The sequence below is a fragment of the Python bivittatus genome, unplaced genomic scaffold (genome assembly GCF_059951505.1).
Source record: "Python bivittatus isolate LINGU-HERP-01145 unplaced genomic scaffold, Pbiv_v1 ctg000350_np1212, whole genome shotgun sequence".
Lineage (NCBI taxonomy): Eukaryota > Metazoa > Chordata > Lepidosauria > Squamata > Pythonidae > Python > Python bivittatus.
The window spans coordinates 2,158,793-2,174,903 of NW_028277074.1; the positions used below are offsets into that span (position 1 = coordinate 2,158,793).

General features: G+C 38.4%; 1 long non-coding RNA gene across 3 annotated transcripts in view; it reads right to left on the bottom strand.

The window, feature by feature from the left end:
* LOC112540426 (uncharacterized) overlaps window positions 1-16,111 on the bottom strand; it is a 61,727-nt gene that overhangs the window by 37,120 nt on the left and 8,496 nt on the right. The window contains exon 1 of one of the 3 annotated variants that reach the window (XR_003084504.2): window positions 4,195-4,381. The exons of the other annotated variants lie outside the window; for them this stretch is intronic. This is a non-coding gene — a long non-coding RNA (uncharacterized LOC112540426). Of the gene's footprint in view, window positions 1-4,194; window positions 4,382-16,111 lie in introns of those variants that run through there. 3 annotated transcript variants of the gene reach the window in all.

A 16,111-nucleotide genomic window follows, 5' to 3' on the forward strand; every position in this document is an offset into this window, starting at 1 on the left:
TAAAACATGTTCTCTGTTGGACAGCCCTGACTATGAACTTAACAGTTCTAGTGACTACATATATGTTTGTGCCCTGAAGGAAATAAGATAATCTTATTTCTGATGTTCCACAAACACATGTTCTCTCAAAATATGGCACTTTGTGAAATTGTCTGTATTTGACCATAGAATCTAGCTGCTTGAATCCTGCTCTGGTAAGGGCTATCCTATGGTATTGGGTCAAACCCACTGTCAAGTATTTCTGTGTTTGAAAGGACGTTTTATTTTGGCCAGCCATTTCAATGACCTAGTATTTGCAAGTGACTCAATATTGGTTTGGGCATTAACATCCAGGACTCTTTGTTTGAACATTGCTTCGGCCTGATGTGTGGGTGAGAATAGATATTGTGTTGAGAAGCCGAGATGAGAGATGATTTGGAGAAGTTGATTGATCCATATGGTGGGTTGAAGTATGCTCATCTGTTCTTCAAGGCACATTTTTGGTAGTCTATCAGGTTCCATTAAGAGGGTCTTCCATCAGTAATTAAAGACTTTGATTACTGTTAGACTATAAGTGAAGTGGGTGCCTGTTTCAGCTCTTTCTGCTGCTGCAGGCGTATTCCTGTCAGTCCCCAAAATAGTTCTTAAAAGGTGTGCTTGATTTTGTTTGTGTAAGGAGGCCTTTGATAGGCCCTACAGATCTGTGACATATGTTAGCTTTGGTACAATTTTTGCCTTGTGGACCTTAAAATGGGGAGCAGAATGCTTGGGTGGTTATAACTAAGTAGTTTAATTAGCATTTTAGAGCTTGCTGTTGCCTTTTTAGAACTTTGTTTGAAGTGGTTGGTCCAAGACCCTTTATCTGTAAAAAATACACTTAAATATGAGAAGGAATCTATTTGTTTTATAGGCTTCCCATCCAAGTGCCAATTGTATTTGGGCTGTCTTTTTTTCAAAAATCACCACTTTGGATTTAGTCTTATTCATATTCAAAAAGTTTGAAGCATAATAGGCACCAAATTTCCCCATCAATCTTCTCAGGCCTACTTGGGAGAGTGCCATCAGAACCATGTCATCAGCATACAAAAGGATGTTGATATGTCTTTGGCATATGAACATCCATAGAATGGAGAAAATCCTGGGATGTCATTAACATAAAGATTAAACAACATCGGGGCCAAGGTCTGACACCGTTGTAAGTGGGTATGCTCAGTATAACAGAGCCATTGACTCCAGCATGTATTTGTATACAGGACCTTTACCAGGTATAGAAAACTAGGTTCCATAGTTTGGCAAGCTTCTCCCATAAGATGTCTCTATTTATGGAGTCAAGTGCCACACTAAAATCTATGAAAGATGTAAAAAGATATTTACCATCTGTTGTATATTTGGTAATAAGATGGTGTAGAACAAAGCAAGTATTTATGTGGAGTACCCAGGTCTGAACCCAGCCTGTTCCTCCACTAATATATTCTTCTCAATCGCCCTATCCTCTATATTTCTCAAGAGATGTTTTGCATACATCTTAACGGTTATATCAATAAGGCTTACAGATTTTGGGGGTCTTGTCTCCTTTTTTGTGTATGGGAACTATGATGGAGAGTTCCCAACCTGCTGGGATATGGCCAGCGTTATCTATATATGTAAACAGCCCTGCCAACAGTGAAGCCCATCAGTCAATGTGTGTCCTGAAAAGTTCTGGGGTTAGGAAGTCTTCACCAAGTGCCTTACTGAGTTTCAGTGACTGAATAACACGTTTAATATCTGTCACTGATACTGGTGGCCAGCGAGGGAGCTTATCAAGGGTCAGAGACTCAGTAGGATTTCTGGATGATCCTGCTTGAAGTTGGCAAATAAGTTAGTATAAAAATCTTCCCAAACTATAGCTTACGTTCCTTCAGCATGCCAGATACAATGTTCTAAAATATGACTGACTTGGACCTTTTTGCTGACTTTTCTAGCTCAGACCAAACTGTAGCTGGTGTTGAGCCTTCTTAGTGGCTATTAGTCTCTTTTAATAGCATCTAAGCTTTAACATCTTGGCATGATTGTTTGGTGTGGGGTTTTTTTTGAACCAAACGCATAGCTGCTTTTAGGGTTGAACCAATTAGATCTTATGGGCTGTTGGTTCCTAGCTGGCAATTTTTCTATTAAAAAGTTTCTTAACATGTAACACAGATTAGCGTACCTGGCAAAAATCCCATTTGGGTCTTGAGTAGGTGTAACAACTATTTTCACCCAGGATTGAGCCTTCTCAGAGTTCATAAAGCTGGCAGTTGTCCTGGTGTCCACCTTAGACCATTTGAGCTTCCTAGCTTGCCTCACTTCAAGGTTAGCGAGTAAAAGTTCACTGCAATTGGTTGATGGTCACTGTCCTTCCTCATGTAAACTTGAATGTCTCAGAATAAGTCAGTTTTGTCTGTTGAGACACATATGTAATCCAGGACACTGCTTGCATTCCCAGCATGGAAAGTAAAGGGATATATGAACCAACTGTCTTTGCCTCCTAGGATATGAAGATCGCATGTATAGTTCAAAGAGATCAGCTTGGAGTTCCTTTTAGAGTCTGTAGAGTACCAGGGTTGGTCATTTGATAAATAGTCCTTCGGTATGATGCCCAAGTGGGAATAATCATGCAAGGAAGTCCCACCCAAGTGTTAAAGTTTCCCAGTAGGATCACAATGGCTTTGAGTTGTTTTATATTTAACTTTAAGACTGTCTTTTCTAATTGCACCCAGATGTCAGGAGAGAAGCAGGGAGAGAAATATGGGATAGATATACATTTAGCAGCACAACTTCAGATGATTTGTATTTAAACTGAATAGCTAGAAGATAGAACTGAATAGCCAGTTCCTGTCCTTGGCAGCCCAATTCTGCCTTGGCAAGTATGGATAATCCCCGAGGCCCGCCTTTTATCTTGAATATATATGCTTGTGTAGACCCTGACCTAAAGCCTGGTAGTTGATCATCTTCATCATCAGTAGTTAGCCATTGTCCTCTATTTGCCCTGTTGTTTGATATTTGTAGGGTGATTTCATTAGGCTGTAAGTAGTACCGTATTTTTCCGACTATAAGACGATACTTTTTTCTAAAATCCTTATGCTCAAAATTGAAGGGCGTCTTATTCAAGGAAGTCAGCTGAAAAGAGAACCGCGCAGTGGCAAAACTGCCCATGTCTTGTCTCTGCGAACGGGCTTCCTCCTATTGCTAGCCTCTAACCACGAGTGAAACTGCCCATACCTTGCCTCTGCGAACGGGCTTCCTCCAATCACAAGCCTCCAACCACGAGTGAAACTGCCCATACTTTGTCTCTGCGAACGGGCTTCCTCCAATCAGGAGCCTTATGTAACGGACGTCAGCTGATGCTGAACAAACCAGTTGGAACGCATCCCATTGGAGGTGGAGAGCCCATAAAGATGTCAGAAAATAAAAATATACATAAGAGAATGTCTTACTGTGCAAAATTTAAACTGAATGTAATCAGTTTTGCAAAACAGCATGGAAACAGAGCTGCAGAGAGACAGTTTGGATCTCCTCCCACTGAGTGTATCAGGTAAATGTTACCTAATTACTAAATAAAAATGTGCTCTGCTTTATCTTTAAAATATTGATTTCTTAATTTTGGGTTGGAAAAATTCCGTCTTATAGTCGGAAAAATACGGTATTTGTGATTGAAATGCCTCTCTCCCTTAGTTACATGATCACTAGGCACTTGCTTCTCACCCTTCTCCTCATGAGTGGTCAGCTGTCTCTGATTGTTATTCTCTCTCTCTTCCTTAGTGTAAGTGTAAGGTTGCCCATGATTTCCCTGCTGACTGCTTTTATGGCAGACTTTGTACAGGAGGTCTAAGCTTTAGCAATGTTCTCATTTGATTGGTTTTCAATAACCTTTACAAAGGCCTCTTTTAAAGAGTCCACTTTGGTTTGGACTGTGGACAACAGCTCAAAGACAGAAAGAACAGTCTGCGCTGTCGGCAGGCTTTGTCTTGTTAGAAAGTCAGTAATATTTTCATCCTTTAAGTTTATCAGATTTGTATTACCCTGCAAAAGCTGTGCAGCTGCTGAGCAGATTACAGCAGTGTGTTCGGGGGGGGGGGCATCCTCTTCCATAGTAGAGGAGAGGTCTATAAGCTGTTGGCTTTCGATCTCTGCTTGTAGATCCTACTCTGGAGCATCATGTCCATTGGAGGGATTAGAGGGGATTGGATTACTTACAGGAGGTGGCTGCCTGCTTGTTAGGTAACTGTCCACTTTCAGCTGTTTTGTGGGCTCAGATGTAGCTCGTGTTGCAGAATGTGTCCAGTGTCTCTTCCTTCTTCTTCCCATGATGATTGGTGGTGTCCTGAAATTTTCTCTGCTCTTTCTGTATGTTGAGGGTTCTGATAGGGCAGCACGAGGCTGTCACACTAAAAGCATGGGTGGAGAGGTAATTGTACAATAAAATAAGCTAGTATTTAAAACATTAAGATTAAGAAAAAAGATTATTTAAAAAAATAATCTTTTGGAGGAGCTCTTTACAGCAGTTGCTGCCTCATCACCATCTTGGCTCATCTTATAGTAAAAGTCAATATTCCAAATATACAGTATGTGCACCCTTAGTCCATTTATAACTTTCTTAGATCAAAATCTTATTTAGCTTTTTGCTGTTTATTTCAAATTCTATTAGTTCTTAAACTTATAATTAATTTTTATTTTATTCCAAGTTGAAGATAAAACTCACCCGATGATTTTTCATACTTGTTGTTCTGAAGGTCTCTAACAGCTTTAAGATGGTTAATAGGCAATTTATGAAAGTGATTAGAAAGTGAGGTTTGCAAATTTAATATCCTTTAAAAGGCTCTGCCGCGGTTGCAAGCAAGATGGCTAAATCCCTCCATATCCTATCACTCAAACCCATGGAAAACCGCTATCTTGCAGTCTCCTCATAAGGATCAGCCGTCCAGAGCTCGCGTGGGTGATTTCCTGTCCTCCAGTCCTTTCCTTATCTGGAGAGGTTCCAAGGAACTGGTCTACTCACCAGTTCCTTGGTCTTTGCCACAGCTGTCAGCTCTGTTTTTATGGAGACATCTTCACTTCACCATACCTCCCCTGGAAGTCCAAAGAAGCTCTCCATGATTCCCCAACAGTGGCTATATTTTGGAGCTGAGTTCATTTATTGCTGGCTCAGCTATAGTGTATTTGCAACAACAGTAAAAGTAGTTCCATGGATCGTGTAGGTGACCCATTTCCTTTTTACATGAACTCCTTTTACACTATACCTTCTGGCTTCTAGATCTTTCAGAAGAAAAAGTAGTTTGATGCTTTTTCAGCACAGGAATCTGAACAGCAGGATTTTTCTGCATGCAACCAGTCAAATACACCAAACAGAAAATATAGAAAGGGTATGTTGCAAGCAGTTTGTTTGTTTGTTTGTTTGTTTATACATACATACATACCTACATGAAGGATGTGAAAGGATTTTTCTTACTGCAGGTTTGCAACAGTTTAAAGAGCAGTGATCCTTTGCTCCTTTTGCTTAAGACTTTTAGGGTGGCATATTTGAAGACCATTGTGGATCATTTTCAACCTGCTTTTGAAGGGTTAGTATATGAAAGCAATGTGAGGAGAAAGTATTCTTAATCCCAGGAAAAAAAAATACTGTTCATGTGTAATCCTTGGGTCTGTGCCTACACTTTGGCTGTCAGAGTAACAATCTCTCTTCTCTTTTTAACACAACTCCAGTATGTAGGAAACAGTTACTATTTATTTCACATTATCCAAGAGCAAATTAATTAACAATAAAATACAAGCATATTCATCATCACAAATATTCTATATTATACAACACTTCCCTTTGTACTCTTTGGAGTTGCCTGGGCACCTTTAAAGCCTGTATCCTCAGATCTGTGGTCATATCAAATTCTAGGCAATATGGACATTTATATCCAGCAGTGAGGGACATAGCAGGTTCCAATTCAAGTATTTTGGGTACCTGGCGATAAGGACTCAACAAGCAGTAGCGGGGGTGGGGGGTTTAGCTGCCTCTTTCATTTCGAAAGTATAGATGTGACTTAAATGCATCTTGTATTGAACACAACAATACAATACCAGTACCATTAAAGCTACTACTTGGTGTCAGGCTCCACCAATATCTGTTCCAGTCATAGTCCACAACATATACTGTATCCTGAGACAACAGGCTCTTCCGAAAGCGAAAGGAAAGGAAAGGAAAGGAAAGGAAAGGAAAGGAAAGGAAAGGAAAGGAAAGGAAAGGAAAGGAAAGGAAAGGAAAGGAAAGGAAAGGAAAGGAAAGGACTTAATACAAAGTGCAGCCTTCTTGTTTCTTCAACATTCAACATGTTTCCTCCAATAACTCAAGTGATGCCACATCATCTATCCTCCCCAGTAGAAACGGTTTGTCCTTTCTTTAGCTTTACATATGCATACTGTCTATTTTGTCCAATTCAATTTAAAACATTAGGCATCACCAGCAACTCTTGATGAAGTAGGGAGATGTGGAGGCATTATGGAAGAGGGGATCATTAATTCACTTACAGCACTATATCAGTAAACAGGAAATGTAAGAGACAACAGTTCAACCATGATTTGGGCAGCAGACGTCTGTAAATCGTAAAGTTCCATTGATCAACAACAACCAGACTCCAGCCCAGGTTCCCAGCCACCTTAATTCTTTACTGGTGGATCTACCTGAATTGAGTGGAACATGCTGCCCAGTACCTGCACCAGAAACCCTCAGCAGCAATGGCCACTTCAATTCCAAGCAAGCATTTCTGTTTCTGCATGTGGAAGGGAATGTGATTTGACTAGCCAGCCTGTGTGTAGATATATGTATTGGGGTGGGGTAGGGGGAAGGGGAAGAATGATGACCCAATCAAGAATGAGACCCAATCAAAGAGTATGTGTGTTTCTGTGGGTCATGACATATTAATCAGATTCATAACTGTTGGAGTATTTCTCAAATGGAAGGGCATTGCACATTTGTCAAACAATTTCTCTGCTGAAGAATTTAGCAGTTTAAGTTAAATTAAGCAGTTTAAGAAGTTAGAATGCAATATATATTTGCTTCTGATGAATAGCAGGATAGCAATAAAAAGCAAAACAGTAGAAAAGCCTGTGGAGCTTTCCAAATGGCTCCTTTGATTATATATAACCTTATACATTTAAATAAGCAAAGAAACAAACAGCTGATTTAGGATGATAGAAGTTGTTGGGATGAATGGAAGTTGTACTCCAATGTGTGTTGAGGGACCAGGCTCAGAAAAGCTGGCTTATGCCATTTTACAGATTATGTCCTTGCTTATAGGAATGCCCAGGAGGTGGAGAGACCAGTAGATGCAAACAGATAGCAACCAGCTTCTACCTTACTTTCACTCTGTGTAATATGTGAAAATGTTGGTTTTCTGCTTTGAAATGAAATAATGTATTTCTACTTTACACACGTTCCTTTCACTGCTGTAATATAATATCAATATCTAATGTAAAAAGACCCCTTCCTAAGCTAATCTCTGCGAAGCAGCTGTTCCTGTGAAAGCCCAATTACTATTATACTTGCCTTATTTGATATTTCTATGTTTTAACGATTGCTCACCAAGGCAATTGGGGCTCTTTAATAGAAGTTTAAAACATACAGAAAATGCCTATAGTAATTTGTAAGAGGAGTTATCCAGACTCCATAATCAGTAGCAGCAGGGGAATGCTAGTGTCATGCACATAATAGTGATTTTTTTTGGGGGGGGGTCTACAATTGCAGTTTTTGGAGGAAACTCTATGTAGTTAAAGAACTAGAATCCAACCCTGCATTTGTTTTATTCAAAATGGTGGCTCTAGAGAGACAGTCAGTAAATTTTATGATAACAATATATTTTGTCCATACTGATCATCAAGCTGTAATGTCAAATATTCTGGAACACGCAGGAAACTACATAACTATATAATCAAAACCCTTACTCATGAAATAGATACTTTGCTGTCATATTCTGTAAATATCCAAGGAAGAGGGTTTTGCAAGACATTCTCTACCAAATTTAGAATACAGAAAAGACTCACATTCATGGGCATGCAAGATCTGTTTTTAGTATTGAAAAGACATGCAGTGGACACATCTTTTCCAACTTGTCAGAATATCCAGAACTATAGCTATCCAGGAACTCTTTCAACACCATCAATTGGGCCCTTGCTTATTCTATCAATTCCTTCTCATAAATCTACCACAATTAGATCTAGAACAAAGGCTGCTACCCCAGCTAGAAATCTCATCCATTTCCTAAATGTTGCCATGTAGTGGGACCTAGGAAGTGTGTCTTTTCCATAGCAGGCCTGTTCCATGGAATACCCTTCACCCAGCATCTGGTAGGCCATCACCCTTTTAGTCTTCCAGAAAGCAGTAAAGAGCTGGTTCTTCTTCCAAATGTTGGGACAAGGTAAGGTTGGAGCTGGGGATGGTACTGTTGGGTGCTTGGGTGAAGGATGGTTGAAGTGCCAAGTTTTGGTTTTATTTGATGGGGGGATTGGTTTTTATTATTCTTGTGAGCTACCCAGAGTTGTGTATCTTGATGGGCGGCCATATAAGTCTTATAAATAAATAAGCTCCCATGAGCAGAGTTGCTCTGGCCAAGGGATAGAAAAAGGATATGGATCTTTTCTGATCCATCCAAGGAACATGCCTTCTTTTGGTCATCCTTGCCTTGATACCCTTCTGTTGATCTTCAGTGACCAGATAACTAAGGTTCATGATGGTTGAGTAATTAAAAGACTTGAAACCCCAAACTTCTAAAGGGCACTAAATTGGGGGTAGATGTTGAACTCTCAGTATGTATAGAATGAGGGAGAATCAGTATTAATTGTCTATGAGTATTAAACCATGTCAGTATAGTAAATCCTGGCTACAGAAGAAGGTAGTGTATAATGCTGAGTCATGTCAAGCTGAGTGGAGTCTATACCTACAAAGATCAGAATTGTGCAGGCAATAGTTGCAGGCACAGGTTTTCCCTATGACAATCTAAGGAAGCTAATGTTGGACTTTGAAGAATCAGGATACAAAGATTATTGATGCTTTTGAAGTTGGTGCTGGAGAAATCTCCTAAGAACTCCATGAATAGCCAAGAAAACAAATGAATGGATTATTGAACAAATCAACCCAGAGTTCTCACTCAAGGCAGAAATGACTAGGCTCAAGTTATATTTTGTACATATTATGCAAAGAATTACCTCTCTGGAGAGGTCTATAATGTTGGGAATGTGGAAGGAAAGAGAAGAAGAGGACAACCAGCAACAAGGTGGATGGATTCAGTTATAGAGACAATGGATGCACCATTGAATGATCTGAAGGACCAGATTGAGCACAAATCCTCATGGAGAAAATCTATCTGTGTGGCTGCTAAGAGTCAACATCAACTTAATGGCACATAATCACTCAGTCAGGATAGTGAAAATACTTTTAAACAAATGACATTTGTTATAAGCTTTCCTCTCTTATGTTTCTAGTAAAGCATCATCTATGTACTTATGAGCTCAGTAGCTCCATGAATAACAGACCTCTTTACATTTCCATATAAACCAATAGCAAATATATAATAGCAAAAGCCAATACCAAAAGTACATGGAAAAAATGAAATTGACAGCCACTTGCAACAGTTTAGGCATCACTGGTCAAACTATATGCTTCAGTGAATTCCTAAATGAATAGAAACTGACACAACCACAACATTATTACAAAAATCTATTATTTTTTCCACCTGTACACAATTTCCTTGCCACTGGGTGCCCAACAACTCCAAAGAGACACAAAGCTACTCCTGTGCTTAATGTCTGGCAAGGTGTTCTCTTCGTGAAATGTTTTACCCCTTTTGCCCAAATGTGTAGTTTGTGGCTAAACAAGTTCACTTTACATTTCATCAGTCCAAAACACTTTGTTCCAAAATATTTCAAGCTTATCAGGGTTTTATTTTGCATACTTTAGATGATGTCTTTGTGATGAGGTCAGAGAAAAAAATGTCCTTCTGACAACTCTCTCATGTATGACCAATTCTGTACTGGGGTCCTGTGGACAACTACAACAGTTTCAGCTAAACTTTTCAGTAGGTGGTTTATAGTAATCTTTGGATTCTGTTTTGCAGATCTGGCTAGTTTTTAGGAAATTCTAGCAGTTATCTTTCTAGGTCTTCCAGTTCCTGCACTGATTTCAATAATGTCATGTAACTTTCCTTCCTTAACAATATTTTTCATAGTGGAAACAGATAGCGGGAAGCATTTAGAGACCTTTTAAAGCCCTATTGTGCTTTATATATGTGAATTATCTTCATGTTCAAATGCTCAGACACCTGCTGCTTAGAGGAGCCCATGGCTACTAAAAGTAGGAAGAACAACAATCACAATCTGAGAGTGGAAGAGCCAGTATTTGTTCAACTGTGGAATTGTATTCACCTGGCTAATTGTAGACCTAATATTTGGGGATTTATTAATACTTTTACATTTTTTAAAAAGTAGTCTCAATCAACTGGAATGGTGTTCAAAGTTCTGCACTTGCCTTATCCACTATTTTCTTATTTTGAATCTGTAAACAACTGCACCTCAAATTTGCATAAATACGTTGTGTTTTACTTTGTACTATGCAGAGACTCTGTCAGCTTCTGTTCACATAGGGATTTATTGAAACAGAGCAATTTGAGCAGGGGTATCCAAGTCTTGCTTTAAAACAGTCTGCAGTCAGAACAAAAACTAAAAGAACTGGGGCAGGAACTAAACTAAAGAAGATCAGAAACTAAGCAAACAGTATTAGTCACAAATGCCAACTCCTGAAATCTTACCTGCCCAGGTCTCTAGGGTTGAGTCCTTCTAAGATCTCATCCTCTGAATCAGACATAAGATTCTTGTCGTATGGGGTTTTAATCCTGTGTCAACAACCTCTCAGGATCCTGGACTACTTTGCCTCCAGTCTGAGGTTTCATGTAGGCTACTACTTCCTAGAGATCTGAGTCAAGTCATGGTGTCTGATTGGCCTCTGAGCAAATTCCTTCAGCAGAGCACCACAAAGCAAGGTGCAATGTTTGCATATGAGTCTCACATTTTGAACATCTGAAAATATCTGGGAACAAGATTTTCACATGGCAATAAAAAGCTCAGTGCATGTGATGCAATGTTAATCACTGCTCTTTGGGCTGGAGCAAAAAAGGTTGTGATATCATTATTTGAGGCAATACATCAGAAAAAAGATCAAGCTCATTTTAGCCTGCTTATTTATGTTTTTCTTTTTTCCCAGGGTTGAAAGAAATGAGCCCTATTTAACAGGTTTAGATGTAAAATGGAAGATAACTCCTAAAAGTATATACTGTCCATACTTCATATATCCAAGAGAATTATTAGGAATGTGACCTTCCTACTATATCAGTAGCTTTAGAGGCATTTATATAAGAAAGCTTCTAAGTAGTAGTGTCCTTCTATATTTCTAACGCTAGGCATTTTTTTACTGTTTATAAATTGCCTTTTGTCAAATTTTATTCAAGATTGCTGAAAGTACTATTACTAAGGCAGATATACATACTGTAGTAATCCACATTATTTATTTCAAATGCCATCCCTTTATATTACTATTTTTATAATTAATGCTTAAATTAGGACATCTTTAATCTCAAACTTGAACTATTTTACTAATATGGTTCATGCATCATACTAAGATATGGTTGGTTAACTATGTTTATTGAATGAATCACAACTGTTTAAGGTGTGCAACATGCTAAGCCATAAACTAGGGATACCACTTCTAACTCAACCTCTTTAACTACTGACAAGATGGATTTCCAATAGCATGGAGATGTCACTAGAAGGCTCAAATTTTCAGCCAGTTTTATGCTCAGTTTTGGAGAGGTTTTAAGGTTGGGAATGTGTGAGTTTTGCTTCACTAAACCCTTGCAATCTGATTTCTGTTTTTAAAATATGCTTCAGAAAGCTGGACATTTTGCTCCCAAATTTCCATGTCAGAATGGGATTTGGGGAGCACATAAGGTTTGTTGATTATTCATCCTTGAAATAAATTATGTACAAACCCAGTGTTTTGGTTTATGTAAATTAATAAATTATGTACAAACCCAGGGTTCGTAAATATCATATCAAACTATGTTGCCATTTGTTTGCTTTTAGCTTAATTAGTTGTGTGAACTAAGCCATTTACTCTTTCAATGTTACTGTTAGGTCACATTTCTTCTCCTCCTCCTTCCTCTAGACAATTATAACATAATTATGGATTCAATCAGAAGGATTTTCAAGCAGTTTCAGAACAGTGTATCAGTTCAGAATCTTGGTAGTATTGTGACTTTTGAATTGTAATTAGAGTTTTAGAAGGAAAACTGATGCATAGGTTATAGTAACACAAATTTATCTTTTAATGAGATAAAATGAGGCACTGTAGACCAGTGATGGCCAATCTTTTGAACAAGTATCAGTTTTATTTTATAAGCCTTTGTTATCTATAATAGTTATAATAGCAAAACTACAGATGACACATTAAAAAAAGACTTTATACATGTACAAATACTTATCCACCATTTTATACATGCACAAAGAAACAAAACAAACAAAAAACAAAAAGGGAAAGTGTGGAAACTTTCAAAGTTCATGTGAAAACACTGACCACATATACTGAGCTTGGTCTCTTTTTATCAACCAGTTATGTAAAATAGCTGGTTATGAAATTAGGTATAATACAACTACCTATAAGAAGCAATATCACTCATTATTAATACCCCAAATGGAACAGTGTTCTATTCATGGTTTACCATGATGGTGTGGTTCATGCCATTGTAGTTTGTAAACCACTATGTGTAGTTCAACATGCTGTGTGAAACCAACTGTAAGTTAAGCTCTCCTGATACACTTGCAATTCAGGCTGTTTTCTCTAAGGAACATACTTTTGTGCCATCATAAAGTTCTTAATTTGTGCAACAGAATTCATAAAGAAATGCCAGTTCCCCAGAAGCTGCACATTACATTGCCTCAGTTCCAAAAAAAAGGAGAGGTCTTGCCTAGACTTTCTTGAAGGGAACAGAAAATTAAGTTCAGGTTCTACATATATTGCAAAAGCTATGCTCTACAACACACTAACCCAAAATTAACTAAATCATGGTATCCCTGATTATTTCAACTTACACAACAGATTGATTAGTTTGCCTAACAGCAGTATGAGAGACGATACCTAGACTGGTGCTCTCCTTCTCCCCCTTTATGCATGGATTCCCTTCCCCTTTTCATGATTTTTTTGAGCCACAGTTTCTCATGATGCTGAAACTACCAATGCTTAACACCTGTTGAAAAGCATAGCTGAAGAAAGTCAGCTGCTTAATAGTCATTTTCAGAGTTATTGGTAGGTGATTGTTATAGCATTTTTCAAATTCCAGACAGACATAATCATCCTATAGTGCTGTATTTTAGAAATGCAACTTGCAGTTTTGCCTTTATATCTATGGTATTAAATTTTATACTTATGCATATGCATGAACAGAAAAAGGCATCTACATATTTAATACTTTTTATATAAATAGCATATCATTAACTTAAATTAGTGCCTGTGGCTTTGTTGTATATAAAATAGTTGTGCAGTGCACTGTTTATTCAACCTTATATATATTTCACGCATATTTAGGAAAATATTCTTCTGTTTAGTCCCAAAACACAGACAATATTACTATCTACCAAGACAGACATTTTGCCCCCAAAGACAGATATCTGATAGCAGACAAAAGTACTGCTATGTTGGTTATGTTGGCTGTTTCTATTATTAGCAGGATTCACATTTGAACAATTACAAAGTAATTCAGTTATACAAAGAAAAAAAGTTTCATTTTGCCATTTGTTTTTAAAGTTTTGTCCATTTCATTTTCTATAATTATAGCTCATTTGTTGTTTTTCATTACAGTGCTACATCGGGATACGAACGCCTCTACTAACGAACTTTTCGGGTTACAACCAGCTCCGGCCGCAATAATTTACCTCGATGTGCAAACTCCGCCTCGGGGTACGGTCATTTTTCCACCCCTGACACATGGTCCGTGGCCATTTTTCCGCCCCTGACACGTGGTCCGCGGCCATTTTTCCGCCCCTGACACGTGGTCCGCGGCCATTTTTCCGCCCCTGACACATGGTCCGTGGCCATTTTTCAGCCCCTGATACGTGGTCCGCGGCCATTTTTCTGCCCCTGACATGTGGTCCGTGGCCATTTTTCCGCCCCTGACACGTGGTCCGCAGCCATTTTTCCACCAGACTCGTGGTCTGCGGCCATTTTTCCGCCCCTGACACGTGGTCCACGGCCATTTTTCCGCCCCTGACACATGGTCCGTGGCCATTTTTCCGCCCCGACACGTGGTCCGCGGCCATTTTCCCGCCGCACCGCGCAGTGTCCGGCCGTTTTCCCGCCGCGCCGCACGGCGCCCGGCCGTTTTCCCACCCCTGATGCGTGGTCTGCGGATGCCAGAACGGATTAACAGTAATTACATTGAACCTTATGGGAAAATTTGCTTCGGGGTGCGACCAAATTCGGAGGGCGGAACAGATTAACCGGATTTACACTGAACCCTATGGGGACATTTGCGTCGGGTTACGACCAACTCGGGATACGCCCAGAGTCACAGAACGGATTAAGTTCGTATCCTGAGGTACCACTGTAGTTGTTTTTCTATTGATTTCAGTAATAAATAGATAAGCCAGGTAGGCTTTGATTGTCTTTAATTTTTGAGTTTTCTATACTCATGCCATAAGATGTTCAAGTGTCTTTTTAGCTATGGTTACAGAAACCCAGACAACCTTTAGATTTGTTGGTTAACTGTTAAACATTTTGTGGTATTTGAATTGCACTTATACAATTAATAAAGATACTCTATGCATGTAATATCTAGCATTGAAATGTATTCCTTGCCATAAAATATGTATAAAAATTAATCCCTTTCCTTCATTCTTATTATTTTTCCCTTCAGCTAGATAATACTTGTATTTCATGTATGAAATATGAATTATTGTTACAATTTATTACATTTTGAGACAAACTTAATGCATGTTCCCTTACACACCCAAATATTGCATTATAAATGCGTAAATGCATACATGTAAGTTATTACAAGCACACACAAATAGTCTGGCAAAGGTAAAAGGAAATTATGCATCCTTTCTTTTTCCTTTAATAAGTCACATATATTACAAAACTGTGAGTAGCCAAGCCATTTTGAAGCAATATTTAACCATCACTCCAGATCTATCAAAGTGAGAAAATCAGTTAAGACTAATGCTCTAACTTGAATTTACAGTGAAAGAAAATGAATACCAAATGCTGGGGCATGTGGATGGGGTGAACATGGGTATATGGAATTAAAATTATGCACATTATTACACAACTACTGCTGTGTTGATCCCCAAAGCTGTAAGACTTCCTTTGCTCAAATAGGAGTATACAAAAACAAAGTATTATAACAAAGACATAATTCATGATGTAGTTTCCAAAAGGACAAAACTGTATAGCAATAATAAGCAACAGTATAAATAACTTAAAGTTTGATGGCCTTACATGACATTCTAAAATCAACTTCACATGGTGGCCGTCTCACTCTGCTTAGACCCTGATATAAACCATCACAATTTCTTCACCAAATCAAATATATATCTAAGATACTTTAGATGCTCTTCAGTGGAAACTCTCAGACTAATTAGGATAACACCATGAAACAATCAATAATAAAATATTTCAAAAGAGTGCATCATCATCATCATCATCATCATCATCATCATCATCTTCTTCTTCTTCATCATCATCTTTTTATCTCATATTTAATATAAATATAATATAAATATATTTAATTTATAACCCCCAATTAACTAAAAATCATCAACAATTTAAAAAATTCCAGGAGGCACAGAACACAGAAATGGCACCAAACAGTTTTGGGGAGGGAATTTTAAATGAGGGTACTATCATTGGTCACCATTTATTAGTATAGGGGTTGAACCAGGACTTTGGAGACCTTAACGTCTGCACAGGTTAAGAGATAGTACTCTCATTTGTTACAATAATCCTGATGTCCTATGGACAAAATAACTTAGTAGAAACATAACAGGATAAATAATGTAGTTGCATCTCCTCCACATGAGGTTGATA